The following is a 7,537-nucleotide window of genomic DNA, read 5'->3' as shown; positions in this document are numbered from 1 at the left end:
TCCTCGAAATCATCAAGATGCTTGTCTTTGGAATTTGTTTTTAACCACAAGATCGTCTACATAGCATTCGACAACTTTGTGAATTAAATCATCAAATATTCTAGTCATAGCTCTTTGATATGTCGCTCCTGCATTCTTTGATCCGAGCGGCATTACCCTATAGCAATAGATGCCCATGGGTGTTCGAAAGCGATATTCTTTTGATCATCTGGATGCATTTTTAATTTGATTGTATCCGAATATCCATCCATAAAGGAGAACATCTCGTACCCACGAGGTGTTGTCGATCATGAGCTCCATAGCTGGGGAGGGAAAAATCATCCTTAGGGACACGCCTTATTCAGAGTCTACGAAAGTCTACACATATCCGTATTTTGCCCATTCTTCTTTTTCACGGGGGACTATGCTAGCTATCCAATCGGGGTATGTTTCTCTTCTACGATAAAATTTTGCTTCAATCGACTTCTTGGTCTCTTCTATCACCTTTTCTTCTAGGTCAAACTTCATCTTTCCTTGGTGCTGTTTGGTGGAGTAGCGATTAGGATCAATGGCGATCGTGAGCGACTACCTCATCATCTAATCACTGGCATTTCATTATAGTTCCAAAGCAAAGCGGTCAATATGCTCCTTCAAGAGAGCCTTGAATGATGATTTTTTTCTTCTTCGATAGTTGTGCACTTAGGAAAGTCGGCCTTGGGTCATCATTGCTTCCCAAGTCGATTTCAACCAACTCATCAATTGTTGCTTGCCCCCCGTCTTCTAGTTCGAGTGGTGCATTTTTCATCTTTATTTCCTCTTCCTCCTCCTGCAATGTTACCATGTAACATGAGTGCTTGGAAAACTCAGAATAGCCTATCCCATTCTTGTCTATACGTGTAGGGATGCCACAACTGCGAAAAGCCACGATGTGACCTCCTTGACCACTTGATTTTTGCTCCCAAATCTCTCAACTATCTTCCACGAGCTTGTTGGGGTAATGGCTTGGGAAATTTATGGGTTGAGCTTCATCATCTTCTATTTCTTCAATATTTATGATATCATCATTTAAGGTCTTCTTGCTCTTGTCCTTATAAAAGAGAAATGCCTCTCTCCTTTTTCATGCTGAGTTTGGCACATAAAATGTTTTTAGATGCTCATTGTATTTACATTCAAGTCATCCAAGGATTTGTATAGCCCATCGAGGGATCCTCGTAATGTATAATGCATTTTTCTTGATGAGATCTTTCAATTTGACCCTTACTTTTGGTGTATATCGCATCGCTCTCATCTTCGATGACTCGGTGTCACTACCAAAGTGAGGTGGCATTTGGTTCTTTTTGGAGCACAGGAGTAGTTTTGGCTGTCTTGATCAAAGACACTTCTTCTGGGCAGGGCAATTTGCCCCCTTTGGTTGGTTTGGATGTGTTAAGATAATACCTCGCATCCTCATAGTGTACTTTCAGTGGATGCCAAAGGGTTGGATCTCTCCATCAATTCGAACTCTTCCCCATCCACCAAATATTTTGCGCATTGATGCAATGTTGAAGGAACCAGTTGGTTTTCATGAATCCATGGCCTTCCTAAGAGGGCTTTATAGGACGCATCAGCGTCAATTACATGAAATTTCACATCAGATGATATTTTTCCAAATTTAAGGGGGAGAGTGATCGATCCCAATGCCTTTTAGTCTGTCTTGATTGAAGCCACGGATAATAATCCTCTCCGAAGATAAGTGGCATACTTCAAGAGCTAATGCTCGAAGAGTATTGAGGGTCATTAAATTCAAAGAAGACCCTGGATCAATCAAAACCCGGTTGATCTTTACTCCATCACAAAAATCACGTCACATATAGTGAGTGCATTGTGTGCAGTAGTCCCAAGTAATAGGTCCTCATTTGTGAAGGACACTGAAGATGTATGAGATGTATATAGGGCTTCTTTTATGTTGACTTCGGTGAAGTATGCTTGATACTCCTCGAGGATTTTTGTAGGGCATGTATTAAAGACTCCACGACCTCGGTGACATCATCAATGCATCGTACATCTTGAGGAGTCTTTGGGGACTTTCTTCAAAGTGTGCCAAAAATGTTGTAGTTTGGCTTTTTTTCGAAGAGTTTCTTGGGGAGACATTCTCTTCTTCAATCATCTTCCCTTTATCTCGATTATTTGAGCTGGGAACTGTCTTGGTGAAGTGTTTTCCCAGTTCTAAAGATTTGCATCGATGTACATGTTGTGGTGCTTCATCTTCCTCATCAGGGAAGTTTAGCTCATCTTTCGAATCATCATGAGCATTTATAGCATAACATTCACCTTTTTTTCTTCAAAGTAATCCTCGGTGAGTGTCAAATTTCCACAGAAACACTGTCCTTGCAACCATTTTTTTGGAAAGCGTGACATTCTTCTATGGTGTGTCCTGTAAGCCGGTGATATTGGCAGTAGCTTGAATGTCTACCAAGATGCATCAGGCGCCGCCTTTTGGGTTTAGGCAAATCCAACCCATTTTCTATAGCTTGATCAAAAAAAGCTCTTTCCTTTTTATCTTTCTCGATAGATCTTTCTTTGATATTTGTTGTTTTTAGAAGAGTTTGGAGAATCCACGACTTCGAAAACAAAAATTTTATCTGATGATTACGGAGGATATGTCCCGATTCATCCCACTCGGCATCTTCGATATGTAGCTACTGTAGCCTATTAGTGACTCCTCTGTTACCCTTTGAATGAAAAGCGAGGGATGTCTTGACAGGGCATGACTTTCTTCAAGACCTTATATTTTGGGGTCTTCGGGGTGTAATATGGTTCTTTGGACATTAGTTGTGGGTAGGGCTCCAAGAGCTTGGCGTTCGCCTTCTTTACTCTTTCCCTGAATGCTATCTTCTTTCTTTGCTTTTTACTGACATAGGGTCGACCGTAACGGTCATATGACTCTTCTGGCTCAGAAAAGCTATCATATTCATCATCATCTTCTGGGTTATATAAAGGTTCCCCTCCGGAAATAACCCTGCAAGTCTCCACTTGCACATCTTCTTCATTTCCAATTTTCTCAGTTAATTCCCTGAGTAACTCCTCGATTTCTTCAGGAAAATAATCTCTGAGGGTAATCAGAACCCTTTCTTTCTGCTCATATTCTTCAAGGGTCTCAATATACTCCTCAATAATAGATTTCTTGCGCTTTGATTGTTCGCGCTTTTGCTTTCTTTTCTTATTCTTTTTCTTTGTTGCTTTTGTCTGGTGACCTTTATGAGGTTCTTTGAGGCGCTTCAAATGATCCACGGCGATTCGAGCCCAACCCTTTTTTTAACATCTTCATTGATCTTTTGGATACAAATACTTCCCATAACTCTTACGGGACAACACAAGGTTTGTCATCTTACGTTGATGTAAATATCACCTTGTTACCAACCACTGTGACTTCCCTTTGGGATGACCCTTACGGGTTTAGGGCGAGTCACGTAAGCGTATATGTTCAGCTGGTTGCTCGGACAAGACATTCTTTGAGAGTGTGATTTTTGCCCTCTTGGTATTGTCGCTCGACCCAGGTCCTTGAAAACATAACAAATCTTCTATTGTATGTCCCAACACCCTATGATATGGACGATGAGTGGGATGATCTATCTTGCTTTGCTCTTGGTCTTTTGCATTCGAGGGGCTGCAGACCCTCTCTCACGACATCTTTGAAGATTTTATGTACTTTATCTCTTCGAAGGAATACTTCTTATTCATCCTATCCTTCAAGGAAGGAAGAGGTTTTTGACTCATTGTCGGTAGCACCTAAGCTAGGTACCTTAGCTTGTTAGGCTTATGGGACTACCTTTCGCCTTTCCCCTTCTCAATATTGAAGGTAGTAGCGATGTACTTGACGCCTTTCTATTTTTCTTGGATTTGTCTTTGTCACTCCTTGAAGTGGTTTGGAAATTGGACAACACCTTGGGTTGGTCCTTTCCAATTTTTAGCTTGTGAGATTAAGCCTTGGAATGTAGTGATGCTAGATGTACTCAAGAAAGGTGACATCCAACTATCAATGTTCCCTAGCAATAAACCCACTTTGCTGTCTGCGATCGAGTGGTTGTTCACATTTGATGCTCAAGTTTCTCCATCTCATAATGTAATCGACCACTTTTTCATCTTTGTTTTGGCGAGTGGCTACTAGGTCAGCAATTGTGATTTTTGTCACTTATGCCCCCAAACCGTACTCGAAAATGCATCTTTTAGCTGCGCCATGTTTGAATCGACTCGGGTTGCTGATTTGCATACCATTCAAATGCTACTCCTGCTAGACTTGCGAGAGCTAGCGAGGAGGGCGATGGCTTCGCACTTGTATCTCCATGAGCCGTGACAAAAATGAGCCAAGTGTTGGTCGGGGATTGCCAATCCCGATAAATTGCTTGAATTTAGGAACATTATATCCCTTGGGGTGAGGCACCGGTCGTGGTAGCTAGGGATAGGGGCTTGTCTCCATCGCCCTTGTCTCAATTCCTTTGGCTTGATTTAATTCGAGCAACTACCATTCGTTTGTATCTCTTCCCGAGTCATTACGGTGATTGTTCTGAGCGAGGGAGCATAAGAGGTTCTTCCATGTTACTGCGGCACGAAGGTTTCCTTTGGAGGTGGTGTTGGACTTCTCAACCTCTGCACATTCTCCATAGGAAACCGTGGGGTTACCCCTTGCTCAACTGGCCTCAGGGCTTCTTTCGGCCGTCGGGTTGGACTCCTCGATCTTCCTTGTTGTTCAGGTTGATTTTCCATGAGGATTTTAATTTGTTTTTGCATTTGTAACATTGACCCCATCAACATTGCCATGTTGTCATTGAGTCTTTGATATTCAGTATCACGATGTCCCTTTTGAGGAATAAAGACAGGTTCATCTTTTCATCTTCATTTAGTTGTTGTACTTCTTTGTGTTTCCTTGGTACATGGAGTGGTGGAAGGCTAGTCCCTATCCCTTGATCCTCATGTGGCGGCGCATGGCTAGGACCTTCTTCTCCATTCAGAGAGTCTGCTGCTCTTCTACGGGATCTTGTAACAGGTCCTGGTTGTTCTTGTTCGGGTGCAGGATCTCCTCTTACTTCAGTAACCATACGACAAGTGTGTACTTCCACATCTGCATCAGACATTTCTTCATCTTTCATTTCCCTCTTCCATTGAAATTTAGACCTGTCAACCTTGGGTTGATTTCTTGTAGGAGCTAAGCGATCAAACACTGTCTTCTGCGCTATTGAAATCAATTGCTTCTTCTTTTGATAGAATTCTTTTGGTCTTATCTTCTCTGACTGCAGTTTCCTTGATGCTGTGTAAGTCTTGTAGAGATTCTGACCAAATGAATTCCTGTGATAGGACTTTGGAGGTCGGCCAACCTTGTTTTTACTCAGTTGGGGGCGCAAGTCTGCAGTGGTTGCGTTCTTCTTCACCAGGTTAAGAGGTTCAAATGAGTTATTGAAGGTACTCATTTGATCATTCTTATGTTCTTGGAAAGACACAAAATCCAACTTTTGTCTTGGAATTTTGACTGTCCTTTGTGTGAGCCTTGAAAACACACTTTTCTTCTTTGGTGTGTCTTCCTCAGATGAGTGGAAAATTCCACTTTCCCGCCCCTTTGCTGTAATGGTGAAAGCGGGTTCATCATCATCATCATCATTCATAGAAATTACCCTTTTAGGATGGGATAGCCTCTCAAATGCAGATACTCTTGGTGCTCCCCTAACATCAGCATCCTCGCCAGTTGCAGGAACGATCACATTGGGGCGACTACCTTTGGATGGAAGCCGCGGGACTGTCAAGTTCTCCTCCGAAGGTGTGGGTCTCCTGATGAATTGCACTGACTCAGATATGGTGCCAAAGGTCAGCTCAGCTCCTGCAGCTCCAGTGTTGAATGTGCAGTTGGGCAGTTGCACCTCAGTTCCTTCGCCAAGGAAAATTGTGAGTTTTGGACTTCCATATGTGGTTGAGTTTTTGAGTGCCATTTGTTCTTCGTTTCCTGCAAAATAAAAAGAAACATTATTAGATATCTTTCATAGGATGTAGGAACAATGCCTTTACTTGTACTTTTGCCTCAAAGATGGGAGGAGGAATCGAGTCCCACCGGGCGTGCCAGAATTTGTGGGATCGAAAATACGCGTCCGGCATCATGAAGAAGACACCAGACGATAAATCGAAGCACAAATATCGTATTTGTTTTGTGTGGGTTCTTTCATTCCTAATAGGGGCAAGCCCCTATTATTAATTACCCCAGATTAGAAATCTTAGGAACCTCCGATTGATGGGCAAAAAGTACAAATAAAAGTAAGAAAATTTGCGAGTTATGAAATTTGTTATTTTATTATATAAACATATTTATTACATCACTTATATATATATATATATATATATATATATCATTTTTTATTGCCGCTGCCTGTGCCTTGTCACTGCGTTGCATGCCACTGCATATGCCTTGTTGCCATTTTTAGATCTCGTTATTGCCTTGAGATTCGCCACTGCCTATGTTTTGTCACCACATTGCATGTCCCTCCATCATTTTGAAAAGTCTTTCTCATTACGGCCTTATATATATCGTTTTTATCTTTCATATATGTTTTTCCAAGAAAAAGAAGTCCGCTGTCGTGAGTTGAACATTCTTGCTATAGCTTCTGACCAAGTAATTTTATTACCACTCTGGTAAATACCATCAATATTTGATATATTTATCGAACCCTTTTTCTTTATTGCCATACATTCTATAGTCCTCTTCATGGTTCATATCATTGTAGTCACCATCTTTTCCTTTACTCAATCAGCATCGCCAACATTCATCGTTACTAATCATTTTTATAATCGATTAAACCTCTCGCGAAACTCTATCATGTATATATATATATATATTCTTATCTATTTTATTTATTTTTATTTATTAGGTAATGTTAGTTGCATTCCTAATGTAGATATGCATGTTCATCATCATTCAACGTGCATGGTAAGTTATTATTTGTTTGTTTTTATTTATTTATTTATTTTTCGTCTTGAGATAACTCAATGTTTATCATCATGATTCTCATCCCATGCACAAAGGTGAGTCCCGGTTTTTTTATTATTTTCCTTTTTTTATTTTTATACTTTCCATCATTTTTCCATTCCCATGCACGTGAATCTCATCATTCTGGTGAAAATTTTTTATTTCAAATTTTTGTGGGCCTTGCATATATGTCTTTTTTTATATAGTGGGCCCTTTTCATTATTATGCACAAATAATGCCCGTGAATTATGCATCATATTATATATAAATATATATATATATATATATATTGCATGCTTCTTATTTTTATGCACGTATGCATGAAATTCTTTTGTTTTATATTATGCATGGTTTTCTCATTTATTATTATTATATTTTTTTTTAATTTTCTTTTACTTTTCATCACATGCACATGCATGCTTTTCATTCATCATCATTATTTATTATTATATTTTTTTTCATTATTATTTTTTTTTTATGCACGTGGGGACATAGTAGTATGTTTTTCTTTGATATATTTGGAGAATACACGAGCAAGCATTCATTCCCCTTCTTTTTTTAATATATTCATAG

Source organism: Dioscorea cayenensis, chromosome 9 (assembly GCF_009730915.1).
Source record: "Dioscorea cayenensis subsp. rotundata cultivar TDr96_F1 chromosome 9, TDr96_F1_v2_PseudoChromosome.rev07_lg8_w22 25.fasta, whole genome shotgun sequence".
Classification (NCBI taxonomy): domain Eukaryota; kingdom Viridiplantae; phylum Streptophyta; class Magnoliopsida; order Dioscoreales; family Dioscoreaceae; genus Dioscorea; species Dioscorea cayenensis.
Note: the sequence above shows the minus strand (reverse complement) of the source record.